Raw genomic sequence first — 22,243 nt, 5'->3', positions numbered from 1 at the left:
CTTTTATTCTTATAGTTTTCAACTTTCTGCTAAAATTCTCCATGTGTTCATATATGTTGAACTATGTATTTCTTTCCACTGTATCTTTTAACACAATAAGCATACTTTAAAGTTCCTGTCCAATAGCTCCAATATCTGGGTCTTCTCTGAATCTTGTTCTGTTGATTGCTTTATCTCTTGACACTTGATTTTTTTCTCCATCATTGCTTAATATCTTTCTTATAATTTTTATTGACTCTATGATACTGTATAGATTAAATGGTAGACACTGAAGTAAATTTTATTCATAGCCAAATACAGTCATATCTCTTCTTCTCTAAGGCCATTAGTGTAGATGTTTGGCTCAGTCTCATCAGTTGAGTTGGACGTGCAGGTCACTGTTGCTTTCCTTACCTGCAATGCACCACAGGATTTAAGTTTGTTCAGCAGTGGATTGTTGTATTGTGCTTAGCAGTTGGGCCTCAGATGACAGGGGTATCTTCCTGGTGTTTCAGCTCTACCATCAGCTTTCAGAAGTCCATTCTGATCTTTCCTCCATTTGGGGCAAGCCCTACCCTCAGGAGCTGCAAGCTGAGCTTTCTCAGTGTTCTTGACCCCAGCCCCATGGCAGTCTAGCTCTGCCTTGTGTCTGTGCTGGCTCTTGGGCAGTAGGCATCTTCCTCCCCTGACCCCAGAACCAGCAGGCACTTCCCTTGTGCTGTTGCATAACCCTGGTCCTTGGCGATTTCCCTCCCTCCTCTCCCAGGGGTAGAGGTCTTTTGATTCTACCTTCCTCCCTGCTAGGGAAATCCTTGCTTGGGGCTTGGGACAGGGAGGGTTTTGCCCCCTTTCACAGCTGCAGATGTCTTTCACTTGAACTCCTTTTGCAGAAGCAGAGAACTTGGCATGGGCTCTGGAGGTTGGAGGGTTAGCTGAACAGCCCCTTAAAGCTTTCACTCCATATAAAAAAGGTTCTGGGGAAGTGGATGATGCTTCTCAGCTGCCCAGAAGAAGCAATGATGGCCAGCATGCCTGCATCGGCCACAACAGAGGTGCTCCTGTCTCCTGCCCTACTGGGATCTTCCTTGTCAGCACCTAACGGAGGTCTATGAGAAAGCATTTGAGAGTAAGCATGGACTCCTCTTACATCCTGGGCTTCCAATCTAAACTGTCACATTTGGCATTTAGGAATTCGTAAAAATTGCATCTGATTTCTTCTTATCCACATATATGTTGGTCCCCTCTTTCTCCCATGCTCTGCCAATGCACCCTGGCTGTCCTTGGAAGGTCTCCTCAGGCTTCATAATACAAAATACTTGGTGCTCTGATGGGTTCAAGGAAAGGTACATTTGTAGATTTTATGACTTAGTCTAATTCTTAGGGTGACAGTGGCATTCTCTTGAAGCTTTCTGTATGCTAAGTAGAAGCATAGCTCCTTCTCTGTTTTGCCCTGGTTGTAGTCACTGTCAAGGATGAAACAGAGAGGATTCAGTTCCCCCTTGCATATTCCACATGCATCATCTCCAGATTCTTCTACTTAGGGCTTTTAAAACACAGACTCTTAGGAAATAATTGTTTCAATATTCAAAGGGAAAGCTACAGGTACCATTTATTTTGCAGTAACTAAAGGGATTAGCAGTCCTCTGGTATCTGAAGTCATATTTAATAATGCATTTCTAAACCATAATAATATCACAGCTGGCCTGACTCTGGCTATGAGAAAGTCCAAACAGTTTTAAAAGTTGCATTTAATATATACCAATAGGAAATAAATTTATTTTTTCCTCACTATACTCCTTAAGTCCTCTTTAAACAGTTTCCTAATTTGTCATCCCTGAAGTAAATCTCAATCAGATCACTTAGCCTTGCAGGCTTCTCCTAGTTTTCATCAAGTTCAATCTGGCATAACAAGTTCACAGTTGTAAAATCCACTCATGATTAAGTTTCTCTACTTTCCCCAGCTTGGGCCTACTTTGGGCTTAAAAGCCATTTGTGTGGTTAGGAGTGGTGGCTTGCTCCTATAATCCCAGCACTTTGGGCGGCTGAGGAGGGTGGATCATGAGGTCAGGAGTTCAAGATCAACCTGACCAATAAGCTGAAACACTGTCTCTACTAAAAATACGAAAATTAGCCACGCGTGGTGGCAGGTGCCTATAGTCCCAGCTACTCAGGAGGCTGAGACAGGAGAATCTCTTGAACCTGGGAGGTGGAGGTTGTAGTTAGCCAAGATCATGCCATTGCACTTCAGCCTAGGCGACAAGAATGAAGCTCCATCTCAAAAAAAAAAAATTAAAAAAAAAAAAAAAGAAAAAAGAAAAAGAAAAAAGCGATATCGGGAATGTATCTTCTTTTCCCTTTTCAATCCCAGCCACATGTTCTACACCTAGCTGCTTGTTTTCTTGGACCGTTCAAGGCCAGGGTGGAGGGGAGAGGAGATTACAGTAGTGTGATGGCTCTAACTCCAAATAACAAAACGGACTGTTTCTCAGGGCTTGCTGATTTCAGTGGTGCAAGTACGCCAGCAATGGCTGATTGTGTGCAACAAATGAGACATCACTAAATAAGGGAGGAAAAGAAATGCACACCATCACCTCTCCTGAGCTCCAAAACACAAGGAAACATACAGCTTCCCTTGTCCAGGGCAGATGTAATCTGCTGGAGGTGCATTGTACACTGAAGCAGGATGATTCTGAAACTTGTGTGGACCCCTTGAGATTCCCTCCCTCGGCATCACGAACAACCTCCTTCCCAGCTTATGACTCCCCTCTCATAGGCTTCAATTGTTCCACCATTTTTCCTTCCCAAGTGGTACAAATGAGCAGTATTTATCCACTGTGTCCAAAAAGCATGCATCACTGGTGGACGTGCAGCTTATTCATAGTGCCACCCTATTTACTTAGCCCTCCCGTGGTGACTGGCCAGCCACGCATGGTCGTTCATGTTTAGTCTCTTCAGGACTGAATCAACTACCAGTTCCCAAGTAAACAGAAAATTACCCACTCCCTTCCTGCAAGGAAAATGTGGGTAATAAATGATATGCTGACGTTTCTCTCAAGGAGATGCTCACTGCCAGTTCATTGACGGGACACTTTGCATAGCCTGGAGGTGAATAATAGGCTAATCCTGGCAACATCAGCACCCAGGCTCTCAGAATTTCTTGAATAGATAGTGCATCATCTTTACTTGGGAACTGAGGGATACCTGGCAGCTCTTACATTGCTATTTCATTTTGAGGGCTTCATAAAAACCAAACAGAAAGAGTCCTATTTTAACACTCATTCTAAGCCCGATGGCATTATATTTCAGTTTAAATGCATACAGAAGAAAAGTTAACTGAGATATACATAAAGAAAAAATATGAGCCATTTTTGTAAAGATATCATCCAGAAAGTATTTTGAAGGCAACAGCTTTAGAATGCGAAGCACACACGCTGTACTGTTCCTTGCTAACAAATGTATTTTACAGATGTTAAATGAGAAATAATTGCCTTAAATGGTGAATTCTTTTTAGTTTTGCTTTTTTTTTTCAATTCATGACAAAGTGGTAAATGTGAGGCTCAGTGGGGTGGACTGAGAAATATCAAATTCTGAATATTAATAGAAACCATTCTCACGAAAAATTTATACTGTAGCCCCAAACATGTTGCTGTCTCTCATTTGTTTCATTTTCTTGATTTACAAAATTCAAGTAGCTGAAGAGGAGAATTCACCAAAAGACTAGCTAAGAAATTAAATAAGAAGATTAAGATTTGTTACTTCACCCACTCTCATTCTCTTTCTCAAACTCGCCTTCTCCTCTCTCCTTGCTTTTACCTCTAAACTTGTCCTCAACTAGTTTGTTTTCTCATCTTTGCTTTTTCCATTTATTTTTAACCCCAGTTGCAGTCTGCTTTCTTCCCACTGTCTATGGGAATTCCTCTCGCATCCACATGATCCGTCTGCCGAGCCTTCATCCTCCTTGACCTATACGGCGTCATCTCCTTCCTCCTGATACTTTGTCTCCTTTGCATTGGCACTACATTCTATTTACTCTATTCTATTACTCTATTTACTCGCTGAGTAAAAATAATACCTTAGTGACTTCTTCTCTTCGGTCTCATTACTGGATTTTTCTGTATCTCACTTTTCTCATCATTAAAGGGGGAATGACAATAGTACCTTACTCAGAGATGGTTGCTGAATATTTAATAAATTGCTCTATGGAAAGAACTGAGAAAAGTGCCTTTCCTACAGCCAAAGCTACACACATGCATACTCACCACGTTTTCACCATAATAAGAGTAAAAAATGTCCTGCAACAATAGCTAATATTAATAGAATGTTTCTTCCATGCTAGTCACAGTCATAACTTCTTCAAATATAACAATTCACAGACAAATATAAACAACACAATTTAATGGTCACAATGTTACTGGAAAAGAGGTCTCCATCCAGACTCCAAGAGTGAGTTCTTGGATCCCTGTACAGGAATAGATTTGGGGTGAGTCACAGAGCAGAGTGAAGTTACGATGGTTAGAGGCATCTCCACTATAGAGTAGGGTGTCCTCAGAAAGCAAGAGGAGGAATGCCCCTTCCTCAAACATAATTCTTGCTTCTATAGGAGAGTAGGGTGAGGACTAGTGTGCCTTGTGACATAGGCTGTGATCAGCTTGTGACAGGCTGTCAGTATTGTCATTTTCTTGTGTAACTATTGGTTTCAGCAAGAATTTATGGGTGTCCTGTTATCTTCAAAGTGAAACCTATTCTTAAACCAGGAATGCTTTTTGTTCTAAGGGGCTTTATTTAGTTGGTTAGCATCATTAACTTGTTCCCTCAACCATAAGTATCCTGTGACTAAGAGAGCCTGACTTCCCAGGAATGTAACCCGGCAGGTGTGGTGTTGTTTGAGCTTTATTCAAGATGGAGTTACTCTGGCTTGGATGCCTCTGACAGCAACAGTGTCAGAAAAGATGTTCGGTTATCACAGTTTTACGGATCAAGGGGCCAGAGCCTATGGCTCACCCGAGGTCTCAATGCCTGAGAAAGACAAAGCTCTGGGGCCTTTAATTTGCCTGACTGCCTTCACAAGCTCTGTTTTTCACACTGCAAAGTCTGTAACAATGACACTTTTTTCTCTCTAAATATTTCAAATTCCTTTCTGCGTTTATTATCTCAGTTGCTGACATTACCAGCCATGCAGTTACAATGTCTGGAAACATTCATGAATACTCAGTCTCCCTTTAGAGTCCTCATTCGATTAATCAGGGATTTATCTAATCTCTGTAATGTCCCTTTACTTCATCCTCTCCTCTGCAGATCTCCAGCGCATCACATGAGTTTTCCCCTTTAGCAACTCCACCCTTCCACCCTATTCCCTGAAACTGCTACCACAGTGTTGATTATAAAATCCAGATATGATCATATACTTCTTTCCCATTCTGCATGAAACTCCAACACATGGTTCTCTCCTGTCTATAGAGTAAGTTACAATCTGAAATCGGTGCACTGGCCCTTCACAAACAGCCTGTTCGTGCATACATGGACTGATACGTTGAAACATCACAGAGAAAGAGAGCTTTCTTGATGGTACACGTACCAAAAATAAGCAAATGACTTTTTTGCCACCATAAACTACACCGTGACCTTTCTTGTCTTAAATTCTTCTTTTTCTTCCTCTCTCTTCTAGGGAAAAAAAAAATCCCAATGAAGTCTTGATATAGAACTCTAAAGTATTAAACCCCTGTAGCTTTCTCTGCAGGACTTTGTCCATAACCATAGCGGTCACCATCATATTGCAGATTGTAGTGAGACCCCCCCCACCTGACAGGACAGGTCGGTCTTTTTCATTGTTGCGATCCCAGTTCCTAGCTTACTGACTGACTGGCATTTAGCAGACAATAGATATATTTAGCAGATAATAGGTACTTTCAGGTGTCCCTTTGTGGTAGCTTTCATTTTAGGTATCACTGGAAGAAGAAACAGAGATGGAAGGAGGTGGACAGTAAAGGGCCCAGGGTCTCAGACTGCTTCCTGGCCATAGGGATGAATAGTTTCGAACAAGTGCTGCAGAGATGTAAGGCCACAAGCATGTTCCAGGAATGTTAATTCTCACAGAAGCATATGCACATTACACGGGCTTTCCCTTTTAGCAACTCTATCCCTCCACCCTATTCTCTGAAACTGCCACCAGAATGTTGATTATAAAATACAGACATGATTATACAATCCTTCCCCTTGCTGCATGAAAATCCAATGTGGTTCCCTCCTGTCTGTAGAATAAGTTACGATTCCAAAACAATGGCCCTTTAGTTCCTTCCAATTTCCAGAGATGGCGAAGTGAAAGCATCGAGGCAGGAAAGCGATGCTTCACACAGAATTGGTTTCCAGTAAACTGATTACCTCTTCATTTTCCAAAGGGTGTATATTCACATGTGCTTTTAGAAAGAATTTGATGTGGCTGGGCGTGGTGGCTCACTCCTGTAATCCCAGCACTTTGGGAGGCCAAGGTGGGTAGATCGCCTGAGGTCAGGAGTTTGAGACCAGCCTGACCAACATGGTGAAACCCCCTCTCTACTAAAAATATAAAAACTAGGCCAGTGTGGTGGTGGGCGCCTGTAACCCCAGCTCTCAGGAGGCTGAGGCAGAACTGCTTGAACCCAAGAGACAGAGGTTGCAGTAAGCTGACAAGGTGCCACTGCACTCCAGCATCAGCAACAAGAGTGAGATTCCTTCTCAGAAAAAAACAACAAAAAAGAATTTGACATTAGTTCAGGATCGATTGCTTCTTCTAAAGAAGCTCTCCAGTACTAGGTACACAGTCACATGCACACATTCACATGTGTGTGCACACAAGCACTTAGGCATATGCATGCATGACTGTATATGTACACACACATGCACATTCCTGACACATCACACATGCACCACATGTGCACACACATGCATGAACTCATACTTACATGTGCATACACACATATTGTCACATTCACACACGTACACAATACATGAAAACTCATACACCCGTGCATGCACACACACTCAAACTCACACTCAAACATGCACACACACTCACATACACACACTCACACATATGTTCTCACATTCACACACATACGCATATATAAAAGCTCATCCATACTTACAGGTGCACGCACACGCACCCACAGAAACTCTCACATTCACATTCACACATGTACACACACATACATGCTCATACACAGAAACACATATATGCACTTATGCAACACAATTTCTCTCTCACACACACACACACACACACACACACATAGACAAACATGTATACTTCTCTACTGTCTCCTTCTGGAAGTGAATTGCTGTCTCTGGACACAATGTGAACTGAGCATTAATTCTTTTCTCAACTGGTAAAAATCAAGCCTCAATATAGAAAGTAAAATTAAAGCTGTGTGTGGTAAATTTTCTTGATATTTGAACATTTTTCTCTCAAAAAGGCGAAATATTTTCATTCCCACGCAAACTGTTATTTTCAGGAGAAAATTCTGTTTTCCCACAGAGACAGTGACTCATTTTCTTCAGGTTGGAGTTTATGTTTAGTAAGACACTTTGCAGAGGCAGCTGGGCAACATGAATTTGTCTATTTCTCCCTGGTATCAACAGCAAGAAAATGTTAGCATTCATTAGTGATTAAGAACTGCGCAATAAACACTGCGTGGTTAAATGCTACATTGTGCACGTATTTTAAGGCAGTCTTCATCTTAGCCACTATTGCAGGTACCTTCCCTTGTGCCTGTTTAGGCAAGCTTGCCTTTACATCGTATGACAGTCTGCCATATAAATATTGACTATTTATATGGGCCTTATGTCTCTGAGCAAGTCTCAGGAAGTTCTGTGATGTAAAGTTAAACATTGTCAAAGAGGATGCGCGCCTTATGTCCTCCCACCTCTACTTAGGAAGTTCACAGTAACAGACCACAGACTCATTGCTGGTCCATATAGAACTTTAGGCAAATTAAGACAAGACACATTTCCCCTAGAGTAGGATTTCTCAGGCTTAGCACCACTGGCATTTGCAGTCAGATTTATTTTTGTTGGGTGTGGAGGGTGGAGGGCTCTGCTTTGCACACTGTGGGCTGCTAGCAGCATCCTTGGCCTCTTCCTGCTAAATGCCAATAGTAGCTCTCTGCAACTGTGAAAACCGAAAATATCTCCGTACATCTCCTCCCTTAAATAGAATCTATTTATCTTCTGAAAACACATTTTCAGAAAGAGATACAGTGTTATGGCGTTGTCTGTAAACAGACAAAACTCTCATATGACTCTAGACTAAATATCAACAACAACCCCCCTCTTTTTTGCATCACGTATGGTACTTTCCATGACGGTTTCATAATTACGTTCTTATTTTATCTTTACCGCAGTTTGATAAACATGATATCAAAGGGCAATGCTGTGTATTTTCTATGAATACAATTACATTGTATTATCTACAATCTTAGCTTAATTCTGCATTTCCCATTTAAAGAATATAAAAACATGAAATCTTAAAATACAGAGTATGTCTTATTTTTTCAATAAGAACCAAGTCTTTTGAATAAAGCACATATTTATAATATCAAATTTTTCCATACTTCCTGAAGTTAAAATCAACAACCCACTGACTCTAAATGTAATTTTTTTTTGTTAGGAACTGGCCAATAAATGATTAGTTTCCACTTCCCCCTGTAACCTCCATATTCTACCCTAGAGATACTATTTTCAACAATTCTACCCTAGTCCACCATTAGGGGTCTCTTGCTGAAAGTCTTTCATTAGTTCTATTTTATCTTTTGGGAAACCAATTCACACAAATGTGATTAAGTAAATTATAGCATATTTATTAGATTAGAAGCACTGAAAATTATGTTTATGGATTAATGACAAGGGAAGATGTAAAGAAAATCCAAAATATTATTGCATTATCTCTACCTCTATCTACTTCAGTATCTATATTATCTGTGTCCACACTTATATTTATATTGTCATATGTTTAGGGAAATTCTTATGTAAATAAAAGAAGATATTACCCTTGACACTCAATAGCTTCCTTAACACTCTTTTCCCATTCTGCATCTCCCTATCAAGTGGCTTCTTAGCATCTGGCTCACCCACTCTGGGTGGTCCAGGGGGCATCAGGAGTCAGGCCCGGGTTTTACTGTCTTCTCCTCCCTCCTTGTCCATTTCCCAATCCCTTCTCATTGAATGCAATCTCAGAAGTACAGATCCATTTTCAGGTTACTAGTATCAAAATAGAAAAAATACATAAAACAAAATCACAAAGAATATTTTTGACAACATTTTTGGTCTTTTCATAATGCCGTAAAGTTTATATCATCAGCCATAATTTTATGTACCTATACAATTAAACCTCACGCAAGTATTTCACATACATACTATCTAATAATCAGTTGTGAGGCACAGATTCTTCAGAGGTACCGGTGAAGTCTTGCTTTGCCACAGGATCTAATACTGTTTAGACATACACAGAGAAAGTCAATTAGAGCCTGTGAGAGATTTCTTTTTAATTAATTTTGATTATGTATTCAGTGAAACCTCTTTCTATTTCCCAGTGCACAACTTTTAATGACTCTGTCTAATGCTCCTGTGGTTTCTTCTGTTAAATTGTTTCCCTGTAGCATTTTCTTTTCTCAGTATGTCAGAAAAAAAAAAATTTCTACAGAGAAGAAGGGTTTATTGTGTTTTAAATTTATGTTCATTGCTGGCTAGATGCCCAAAGGGCATTTGATAAATGCCTTCTCATAAATCAAAAAACAAATAGGTGGACAAAGATTCCCCAGTAGCCTATCAGACTAATGTGGCCATCATTGTTTCACGCCTATAATCTGCGCAGCTCATCAGCGATGGTCTTATCTGACATCGCAAATCAGAGCTGCAGATCCATGTAGTGCTTATTGTACATTAGCTGTTTCATTAATGATTCAGTCATGTCAAAGGACTTTTACTAGGAATATTTAAACGTGAGGCCCACGAAGGAATGTTGATGTCCGCTGGGGTGGATCTATAGCTGATTGAATACCATACAATGGTTAATGGCAGTATGATAGGAGGTTTTTCCATCGTCTCAGTTTCTTATCAATAAAATAGAAGGCAGGAAACATGCCCATTATGCACACAACTTTTAAAAATGGCTATTACCACAAAATGGCAGATTTGATATTCATCAGAGTTTTAATGCAAAATAGCTCTGCAATTAGAAAAAACTCCATCCAAATCCCAGTCCAGAAATGCAATATTCATGTGACTTTGGTTATGTTACCTAATCTCTCTCTTCCACAAAATAATCACATAAAAAACTGAGATATTTACCTCCTGCGTGAGAAAACAAAGTGGAAATCTTCCTCGGTGGGGGTGGAAGCTCTCTGGCCAAATCTGACAGCATTTCTGTTCCAAATATACTTTTCTATCTCAATATCACGTTTGGAAAAATCTTAATGATTACTGTATAGAGATTGAAATAGAAAAAGTGAAATGGGCTTTATTCACAGATAATATGTTTGTATAAGTAGAAAATTCAAATGAATTTACCAAAAATATTAAATCTTATAAGCGAATTGTACAAAGTGGCAAAATTACAGGTCAATATACAAAAGGCAGTTATGATTTTATATACAAGCATTAAACAATTAGAAAATAAAATTGCAAAACAATTTACTGTTTACAATAATCTCAAATATATAAAATGATCAGAAATAAATCCATCAGAAGATTTTCAAGCTCTCTTCAAAGGAGTTTCATACTTTGTTGAGTACAGTTTAAGAAGTCCTAACTAAAGTGAGATATGTATGATAATCATGTTAGAAAACATAATATAGTGAGCAAGTTAGTTCAACTGAGTTCAAGACTTATGATAAAGCAACATATCAAGACAGGATAAGATTTGAATGAGGATTAATGAATATATTATGAAGCAGAATAGAGTCCAGAATCAGATTAATATGTAATAGAAAAATTGATTTTCTGCAAAAGCATCAAACAGTCTAACAGGAAAGGAAAGTCCCTTCAACAAACAGTGTTGATACAACTCCAAGCCCAAATTGGTGGAGGGGCATGTCTCAGGTTCTAATTCACATTATTTTTTTCTCTGGGCGTAAAAAAGTGAAATAAATACATCTTCAGAAACAAAGTATTGTGACAGCAGATAAGACTCATATGGTTCTAGACTAAATATCAACAACATTCCCATTTTGGATGTCAATTTTTGGTGTCAGCACTTTTCCATATGTTTTTTCAAACATTTAGTCAACACTTTTCAAAGATGTTTTCTTATTCCATCTTTACTGCAAACTGTATATCCTCTATTTTTTTTTTTTTTAACCTCATGAGATTAACTTGGCACACATAATCGTGGAGGAAAATTGTGAGTCTTTTCTATGTTATAATTAGGTTACATTATCTAAAAATTTAGACTGATCTTAAATTAACTATTATAGGGATATGAAAGTATAGAGCCTTAAAATACAAAGCAAGTCTTGTTTATCGACCAGATTCTAGTATTTTAATTAAAATACATATTTCTAACAATGAGTTTTCCTGTACCTCTCAGAGACCAGAGCCACTCCCTCTAACTGTTTGCTGCTGCTGTTGTTAGGAACTGGCCAATCAATGGTCATTTTTGTGGTCACCATACCTGAGATGAATTGAGGTTGATCATAGACTTAAATGGAAAAGCTACCACTATAATTCTAAAAGCTAACAACATTTATCTTTGTTCAATGTGTGTTTATCCCTATCACCCTCTGAACATGCAAAGAATGTTTTCCCACTATAGCAACACACTCTGAAGTTTTTTCTTTGTATATTGTTCATTATTCAAACTTAACAAGTGTTATTGAAATACTAAAATCTATACTAAGTACTACTCAGCAACGAAAAGGACAAAAATTTACAACATGTTACATGTTAAAACATAGATGAACCTCAGTGTAAGTGAAAAAGTCAGAGGCAAAAGACTTCATGTTTGCATTAGTTTCCTACTGCTGTGTAACAAATGACCACACACATCACACCTTGGCACAGCACCGCTTCATCATCTCACATTTTCTGCAGGTTAGGAGTCTCGGCATGGCCTCCTAGGTCTTCTGCTCAGGGTCTTGCAAGGCTGAAATCCAGGGTCAGCCTGGCTGGCTCTCAAAGGGAGGCCCCAAGGAAGAATCTGCGTTCTAGTTCATCCAAACTTCTGGTAGACCCAGCTCCTTGAAGCTGTAAGACTGAGCACCTCACTGACTCGCTGGCTCTCAGCAGGAAATTCTGTCAGGTCCTGGAGTCTACCCTTCAGTCCCCGACTGGGGCCTCTTTCATCTCAGAAGCCAGGAATGGCTCAGCTAATCTCCTTAGTGCTTCAAACACCTCCTTGCCTTTCCCTCTTCTCCCAACCATAGAAAGCGCACTGCTTTTAAGGGCCTCATGTGATTAGCTTAAGTCCACCTGAATAGTCTCACTTTTATCATAAAAAGTACTATGGTCATGATTATAACTCCAAGGAGTGAGGGTCATAAAGGCCACCCTAAATTCTGCCTACACAGTATTGTATTATTCTACTTACATGAGTGTCCCAAAATGCAAAACTATAGATACAGAAAGCAGTTAGTAATTACCTAGGGCTGGAGGTAGAAATGAGGATGGATTGCAGATTAGCAAGAGGGAGCATTTTGGGGTGATGGAAATGTTCCAAGACTGGATTATGGTGAAGGATATACAACTCTATAATTTTACTAAAAACAACCTGAATTGCACACCTAAAATGGATAAATTTATGGCATATAAATTATAGAATTATAGAGCTCTTAAAATAGTTAATATATTGATGAGTAAGAGTATATATAAGCCATTATACATACTCTGCATATATTTAATATACCTACATATGTATATATAAGTGTATTATATAGGTATTATATATATATACACACACACACCCCTATATAGTGAGGTGTGTTTATGTATATAGTGACCTTGGGATAGTCAAGGATTTCTTAGAAAATGCAAATAACCATAAAACACAATTTATGACTTAGACTTCAACAACACTGGAAAAGGAGATCAAAGCACTTATATATAAGTGTATTATATAGGTATTATATATATATATATACACACACACACCCCTATGTAGAGAGTGAGGTGTATTTATGTATGTAGTGACCTTGGGATAGTCAAGGATTTCTTAGAAAATACAAATAACCATAAAAGACAATTTATGACTTAGACTTCAACAACACTGAAAAAGGACTTCTGAATAAAATAAATAGGTATGATAATTAATAGAAAGGCTATATACTAGATAAAAATATTCTCATTACATATATTTGACAGATGACTTGCATCCAGGATATATTAAAAACTGCTATAATTCTACAATAAAAGACAAATCACCCATTAAAAACAGACAAATGACTTGTACACATACTTCAAATAAGAAATATGAGTTGCCAGTAACCATCTATGCAAGGTACACAGCATCACTAGTCATCAAAGAAATGCAAACTGTGCCCACTCTTAGATACTATGTCATACCCAGTAGAATAGTTACAATAAAAAGACTGACAATACCAAATTTTGACAAAGATGCATAGAGGCAGGAATGTTATTGCCAGTGGGAACATAAAATGTCATAGCAACTTTGGAAAAGCATTTTGCTTTTTCTTATACAATAAAACCCTACAAATATTCTATCACTGGCAAGTTTATTCCTAGTTATTTACATAGTAAAAAATTAAAATTTATGTCCTTAAAAATATTGCTAAATCATTAATAATAATTTTAGGGATATTAGATAATCCCTAGAAAAACACCTAAATGTCCATCAACAGAAAAATGGTAAACATAGCCTGCTACATTCATACGATTAAATGCACCAATAAAAATGACTGAATTACCACTATCCATTAAAACCTGAATAAATATCATAAGCATGCTGTTGAGTGAAAGAAGCCAGACATTGAATGCATCCATTTCTATAAAGTTTAAAAATTGGGCCGGGCTCAGTGGTTCATGCCTGTAATCCCAGCACTTTTGGAGGCCGAGGGAGGTGGGTCACGAGGTTAGGAGATCAAGACCATCCTGGACAACATGGTGAAACCCCACCTCTACTAAAAATACAAAAATTAGCCGGGAGTGTTCCTGTAGTCCCAGCCACTCAGGAGGCTGAGGCAGGGGAATCGCTTGAACCTGAGAGGTGGAGGTTGCAGTGAGCCGAGATCGTGCCACTGCACTCCAGCCTGGGTGACAGAGTGAGACGCCATCTCAAAAAATAGGACAAACCAGTCTATGGTACAAAACTCAGCACAGAGTTCGGTGTAGACGTTACCTAGAGAGTAATACTTAGGGCATTGTGAGAACTTCCAAAGTGTCAGTTACAAGGCTGGATTCACTCTGTGATAATTTATTGAGCTGTATACTTATGATTTATGTGCCTTTCCTTATGTGTGTTAACTTTCAATTAAAACTATCTCAAAAAGAGTTGTGAATAAAAAGAATGAGAATACAAGCCTTAGACTTGGAATACATACTTGCAAAGCACATACATGATAAAGGACAAAATACACAAATAATACTTAAAACTCAACAGTAAGAAAATGAAAACCCTGATTTAAAAATGGGGAACAGATCTGAATAGACACCTCACCAAAGAAGATCTAGAGATGGCAAATAAGCATATAAAAAGATATTCAATATCATATGCCATTAGGGAATTGCAAATTAAAACAGCAATGAGTTACCACTCCATACCTGTTATAATGGCCAGAATCCAAAACACTGACAGCCCCACATGCTGACCAGGACGTGGAACAACAAGAATATGAATTCACTGCTAGTGAGAATGCAAAGTGGTCTAGCCACTTTGAAACACAGTCGTCCGGTTTCTTACAAAACTGAACATACTCTTATCACACAATCTAGCAATTGTGCTCTCTGGTTTTTATTCAAGTGAGTTGAAAATATCTGTCCACACAAAGACCTGAAAAGAATGTTAATAGAAGCTTTATGTATAATTGTCAAAACTTGGAAGCAACCAAGATGTACTTTGGTAGGTAAATGGATTAATAAACTATGGTACATCTAGACAATAGAATATTATTCAACCCTAAAAAGAGATGAGATAACAAGGCATGAAAATACATGAGAGAACATTAAATGCAAATTGCTATGAGAAAAGGCCAGCCAAAGAAACTACATACTGTTTAATTCCAACTATTTGACATTCCAGAAAAGGCAAAAATATAGAGACAGTAAAAAAAATTCAGCAGTTGCCAAGGGTTAGGGGTGAGGTGGGAGGGATGAGGACACAGAGCAAGAGAAATTTTCGGACAGTGAAAGCAGTGAAAGTACTCTGTGTAATACCATCATGATGGATCCACGCCGTTTCGAATTTGTCAAAATCTGTTGAATACGCAAATCCAAGAGTGAACCGTCATGTACACTCTGGACTCTGGATGATGAAGTGTCAGTGTAGGTTCATCAATGATAACCAGTGCACCACTCCGCGGGGGGATGTGATAGTGGGAGAGGTCGTGCATGTGTGGGGGCAGAGGGCATATAGGAATTCTATACCTTCCACTCATTTTTGCTGTGAACCTAAAATTGCTCTAAAAAAACAAAATCTTTTTTTAAAAATGTGTGAGGGAAGAATTAAAGAGACAACACGAAAAAGGCTGCCAATGACCAAAAGTGTGACAATTTGAGTATCTTCAAAATGACTGTAATAAACTGAAATACAAGGAATGCATCAGTGCCCATAAGGTGACTGTTATGATTTAAAATAGACTAGGAGAGAAAGAGCTAGATACAAGAAAAAGAAACTGTGGGAGGGTACCCAAAGGTGCTACTTATCACTGAAGAGTCTCCGCAAAACAGACCCTGGGGCAAGGATTTGTGTGTAGTTTACTTGAGAAACAACCAGCAAGAGTGGGGAAGTGATGGAGAAAGGAAGTTTATAGCGTGTCCGCTACTAAGCTGGTTATCATCAACGGACCTTAACCCCGCTGGAGAACCCTTGAAACCAGTGTAGAACAAGTGCCTTGGAGGTGTCCCACCTGGGGGCAAAGGTTCTTGGATCTTGGTTCACCTATTCCTGCCATTTGTTGGTTAAGGTTATTGATGGGGAAGGACTTGGCGGCATTCGTTCTGATGCACTCTGGTCCACTGTGGTGCAGGCAAAGTGAGATCTGGTCATCAGCAAAGGTTGTCAGGAAGCAGCTACAGATTCTGGTTGGGAGGAGGAGAATCCTGTGCTGAACCGCCCCAGCCTAAAAGACCTGGGCATCCTGGGGTCCACCACAGCCACCAACTCCTCACTCTCTAAGTGGGAAAATAAAGGGAAAGAATCGACATATTTCTGTCCTTTATGAAATGTATCTGAAGGTAATAAAAAAACTACTAGCTCATGAGAGAAGTTTTATGGAAAAATTTCCACTGATAAATAAGAAATAAGAGAATAAGAAAATAACCATTTTGCACACTAATGATAAATTCAGATTATCCATGGGTGAAAGAGGGCAAGCTTTTAAAGGCAGTGCCAGGTGTCACCCTGAAGTCAGTGATCCGTGTCAGCATGGCTGGAAGGGGCGCCGGACATGCTGTGAAGTACACAGCCCCACCCATGAGTGCTCTGCATTCTTAAAAGTTAACCTCCAATCTAATCAATCCTTTAGAGATTGCTTTAAGTTTACAGTCAATTCAGAAGATGGAGGAACAAGTTAAATAGCCACATGAAGCAATCAATAACTCCAGAAACAGTTACATTCTACAAGGGTACTGACCCAGTTACTTCAAGTCAATGGCACACAAAAAAAATGATAGGGGGGATTGTATTATATTAAAAGAGACCTAAGAGATTGAACAAACAAATATGATGCATGAACTTTCTGGAATCTGCTTCAAATCAAATGTAAAATTTGATTTCTGAGATAATCAGAGAAACTCAAGTATGAAATGAATACCAGATGGTACCAAAGAAATATCTTTATTTTTTGATAAATGTGATAAAGACATTATGGGTAAGGAAGGAAATGTCCACATTTTTAGAGGTAGATATACTAAATTTATAGCAGTAAAATAATAAAAATTCTGGAAATTTGCTTTAAAATGCCTCAGTAGTGTATGTGTGAGTGAGTGTGTGTGTGTGTGTGTGTGTGTGTGAAAGAGAGAGAGACACACATAGAGTGAGAAAGGGACCACATGCAAAGAACACATAGAGAGACCACAAGTATGGCTAAATCTAGACCTTATTTGGATTTAAGATACATGGAACTTCTTTGAAAATGTTCATTAAACATGTAATTCTAAAAAATTGAGTAGTTACTGCTGGCTAGCTATGATGGAGCAATGGGATTTAGATTTTGTCCTCCACTTGTCCTATGGACAAAATATAAGAATCAACATTTGCAGATATTAGACAACAGTCATCATTTGACCAAGTATGATCCCTTTGACCAAGAAAGAAAATAAGGCGATTCTTATGTTCACAGCAGATTTATACATAGAAGCACATTTCTGAACACGAAGCAGGGAGGGGAATCCCAAAAATGAGACAGCAGTATCCTTGGGCAGTGGAGACAGAGATTGGACTGGAGGGTTGTGAGGAGGTAGACATTTCCAGAAGTTCCAGAAGAACTCTGGAGAACAGAATGTTACCCAATACACACACTAAAAAATGCTGCCCAAAGAACCCTGAGTCTTTGCTTCATACCAACGTGAGCGTGTTAATGCAAAGAATGACTGGAAATCTGTAAACACTGCCCTACAACACACAGAAGGCTGATAACTGTTCAAGTCCTCACCTACCAGTGATGAGTGCCTTTCATCCACTTGACCCGATAGAGACCCCAAGAAGGCATTCCTCAATGGCCATATATGCTATCCCTATGTTGGCAGCTAATTTAGACATGCTCTAACAAAGACTGAAGCAAGGCTTGAAGGACTCAAACTAAACCATAAATAATTTACCTGCCTACAAGAGACAAGCCCAGAGCTCTTTAAAGGATGGCTGCAATTCAAACATTCAGCAAATGTAAATTCAAAATATTCAACATCAAAAAATACTAGACACGTGCCAAGAAACAAAAGTTGTGACATATTAAGAAAAAAATATGTTTTCCATTTATATCTTTTGATATATTAGAGGAATGAGGATTCATGCTGTGTGCTTCCATGGCCACAATCCTGGCTATTTCTTTTTTGCTAAACTCTACTTCTCCCTGGAGAATTATAAGTAGCATGCATTTAAGCAGCTAATACAAGTCCGTAAGTCATTTTCCTATTATAGCTGTCTTGAAAATTGGAACTTTTTTCCCTAGGATTCTAGACCTGTACCAATTTCACTCAAAACTCTTTGCCACTGCACTCCAGCCTGGGTGACAGAGTGAGACTCCGTCTCAAAAAAAGAAAAAGAGAATTTCAGTCAATGTTGGCCTATTCTCCTGTTCTCCAAAATTTTTTGCCTTTAAGAAGGTATTGTTTGAGTGAGTCTGTATTTTGCATCTACAATGTTAAGCTCCCAGGGTGGTGTCCTATGGGTGTAGTTACCCCCAAACATACGTTAGCTTGATTTTACCAAAAAGCTTCCATAAAGTGCTCTTGGCAAATATCAGAGTTAACTCTTGCAGGTATATGTGAGCCCGTTAAGCTACCAGTTGGTTTCAAGCTGCCAACTATTCTTTACTTTGATTATTACCTTCTATCCACAAAATGATTGCTTATGGGTATCAGAAAACACATTTCTATGACAAGTCATAGAATAAGTGGTAAGTGGCAAATCTTTCCCATCCATTGTACCTAGGAATATTTCTCAACAGATCGTCACTAAGGTTAATAGTTACTCGTTGGTTCTTGGCTATGTTGTCGAGCTTTAAGTCCTTGGATAAAATCAGATTTCCAAGAAAAATAGTAAGTACTTAAATATATAATAATAAATCTACGAATAACATAAATTTTCTTATTTTGACAACTATTTAAAGCTATTTTAAAAATTAATGTGGATTTTAGATTGTGAAGAATATAGTGCTAAAGACATAGAAACTCTGTTCTTGGCACTGCTCAGCTCTCACCTGAGCTGGTTCCAAGTTTTATAAGGAACACAGTCTAACTGGAATGTATTCAGAGGAGGCTGACCAGGATGGAGAAAATTCAGACACTGTATTATATCAGAAATGCTTGACTTGAGATCAACAAAGCAAGAGCATTTTGATGGCGCCATCCTTTATGAGAATAGACCATCCCCACATCGGAGGTGCCAAAGTGAGGAATGCTCATGAAGGAGAACATGCCCAGGGTGTGGAGACCTTGTTTGGTATGCCTGTCACATTTCCCAGCTAGAATAATTAGGCACATTTTACATGCACACTTATCATCTTCAGATTAATGAAGGAAGGAAAAAAGGAAGGACAAATAAATTTTCTTTGAAAGCTAAGTTTCTGTGACTCCAAAATTTTTGTGTGTTTTTAAAATTTCTAATCATTTTAGGGAATCCCTTGAAAATCAGGATCAAAACAAGGTTCAATACAGTATTAGAATTAGAATTCTCAAGAGAAAAAGAATCAATAGTATAGATAGGTAAAGAAGATAGATAGATAGATAGATAGATAGATAGATAGATAGATAGATAGATACGCACACATAAAGAGATTTATTATAAGGAATTGACTCACCCAGTTATGGAAGTTGGCAAGCACAAAATGTACAACTGCTCTTGGCAAATATCAAGGTTAACCCTTGTAGGTGTATCTGAGCCCATCAAGCTACCACTTGGTTTCAAGCCGCCAAGTATTCTTTACTTTAATTATTACCCTCTATCCATAAAAAGGTTGTTTATAAGTATCAGAAAACATTTCTGTGACAGGTCAGGTAAGTGACAAATCCTTCCTGTTCATTTTACCCAGGAATATTTCTCAGTAGATCATCCCTAATGTTAATAGTTACTAATTGGTCCTCAGTTATGCTGTTGAGCTTTAAGTTCTTGGATAAAATCAAAATTTCCAAAGAGAGTAATTACTTTAATATATAATGATAAATCTATAAATAACTATAAATTTCCTTCTTTGGGCAATTATTTATAAGGCTGGTATCCCTGAATACGGCAGCATTCTCCAACTGACTGCCTTCAGGCCGGAACCGCACCCCTAGCTGTCCTGGGTCTTCAGCCTGAATGCTGCTTCTAACTCAACTTCTCTCTCTCCTCGTGGCCCCCCTCCTCCTGCTCTGTCTTGCTCAGTTTCGCTCCTTTTTCTTCCCCTGATTATTCTTCTCTTGCTTTTGGATAGGATTAACTGCTGTTCTTAAATTTCTGAAGAAATCTAACATATTGAAAAACAATTGTACTCTAGCTCATTTCGAATGAGATATGAAGTTCATAAAACTATAATTCCTGTATTTGGGGGATATTTTTTATTTTAGCTTATTTATTGTGATGTTTGTGTGAGTCAAATGAAGCAAAAAACGTTTACAAGTTCGTATATGCAAATATATCTGAAACTTAAATGGGAATAAAGACATGAGCCCTATTTGTATCAACCACAGGAGTTTAGCTTTTGTATTTTTGTATTAGAAATATTTTTAATAGTGATATTATTTATACCAGGTAGACATTCACCATCATTTTTCTAATTATGGTTTTCAATTATATTGATTCATGTTATTATTATACTTAACAACTGCATAATATTTCACTTGGATTATTAAGTACTGATCCTACAAAAAGACTACCAGAAAAAAAATTGACCAAAGTTTTGATTAAAATTTCAGTTCAATCCAAACAATCATTCAAGTAACCATATAAATAAAGCTTAATTGTTAGATGGTTAATGAAAATGTATTCCTCATCTTCCTCTGCAAAATAAATATAAATCAAAATTTATTATGAGAAACTTGAGGAAGAAGACAATTTATTATTACCAAAAGAAAAATGTAATGAAAAATTGAGAATATTATTTCCAAGACAAGAATCTTGAAGAACATTTGACTGAAATATAAATTTCTATTAAAGACAAGAGTAAGCAGACTTCATCCAATTTTGTTTAATATTATTTGCCTTTCATGGAATCATTACGAATAATGGCTCTGGTTGCCAGCTAAATTACAGGACACCCAGTTAAATTTGAATTTCAGACAAACAATGAATGATTCTGTAGTCTATATTTAGTATTAGTATTCTTCATTTAAATGTATCGCAAATCCTACTTGAGACACACTTATACTAAACAATCATTTGTTGTTCATCTGAAATTCAAATTTAACTAGGTGTCTTCTATTTTCATTTGCTAAATATGGTGACCCTAATGATGGCACCACTTAATAATTCCCTACAATCTAGAATCTGTTATTCTCACTGATTTGTACAACACTTCATGCCCAATCCAACTTCAACTGCACTTTTGATAATCTTGGTGTTCTCAGATATTTCTCACCTTGACTGACAAGTCCAACAAAAAAAAGGTTTGTGAGTGGCAAGTATGGGCATGAGAGTGGAATGTACTAAATAAAGATAAATGTTGAGGGAAAATTAAAATCCATCATGCCTTTCTCTGTTACAAGTAATTAGCAAATCGTATCCTAAAACTGGCCACTAAACTCTGCTTTCTGGCTAATACAGTCTGAAGGTTTGTGTCTCCCTATAATTCAGGTGTGGAAACCCCATCAACAATGAGATGCTATTAGGAAGTGGGGGTTTCTGGGAGGTGAGTGGGTCATGAGGGTGGGGCCCTCATCAATGCCATTAGTGCCCTTATAAAAGAGGACCCACAGGGCTGCCTTTTTCCTACCCTATGGAGGGATACAATGAAAATACTGTGGTCAATGAACCAGGAAGCAGGGCTTCAGTAGACACTGCATCCTCTGAAGGCCAGATCTGTAACTTCCAACCTCCAAAACTGTAAGGAATAAATTTCTGTTGTTTCTAACCCACCCAGTCAATGGTAATTTGTTGCAGCAGCCTGAAAAGTTGAAGAGGTTGGGGCAGAAAGAGAAAAAATGTAAGACGAATCTGTAAAAAGATGCCAGAGAAAAGCAGGAACCAAAGGAGTCAGAAGCAGTTAATTTAAACTCATCAATTGCAAACACAATTAAAAGAAAGATGCTGATGAGGAAAGGGGGTGAGAAAATTTCAGACATCATAAAATCCCCCTAAATATAAGCTGTCTAGATGAACCACATAATGGCCTGTGGCATAATCACCACTACAAGAGAAAATTGCCAAAATCGTTTTCCAGCCAGATGTGTCAGTCATGGTGCTGTGTGCTCTGAGTAATAATTTTCTGTG

The 22,243-nt window shown here is 38.3% G+C and overlaps 2 long non-coding RNA genes across 4 annotated transcripts in view; one reads left to right on the top strand and one right to left on the bottom strand.

The window, feature by feature from the left end:
- LOC105487537 (uncharacterized) overlaps positions 1-22,243 on the top strand; it is a 131,450-nt gene that overhangs the window by 70,807 nt on the left and 38,400 nt on the right. The gene's annotated exons all lie outside the window — the stretch shown is intronic.
- Positions 9,106-22,243, bottom strand: part of LOC105487536 (uncharacterized) — a 58,363-nt gene continuing 45,225 nt past the window's right edge. The window contains exons 4-5 of one of the 2 annotated variants that reach the window (XR_011623254.1): positions 10,300-10,431; positions 9,106-9,441 (exon numbers count right to left, since the gene is read on the bottom strand). This is a non-coding gene — a long non-coding RNA (uncharacterized lncRNA). The remainder of the gene's footprint in view (positions 9,442-10,299; positions 10,432-22,243) is intronic. The other variant, XR_011623253.1, reaches the window with a different exon arrangement.

This window comes from Macaca nemestrina, chromosome 5, assembly GCF_043159975.1.
Source record: "Macaca nemestrina isolate mMacNem1 chromosome 5, mMacNem.hap1, whole genome shotgun sequence".
NCBI classification, from domain to species: Eukaryota; Metazoa; Chordata; class Mammalia; order Primates; family Cercopithecidae; genus Macaca; species Macaca nemestrina.
The sequence above is the reverse complement of the archived record's forward strand: the minus strand, read 5'-3'. Positions and strand labels throughout refer to the sequence as shown.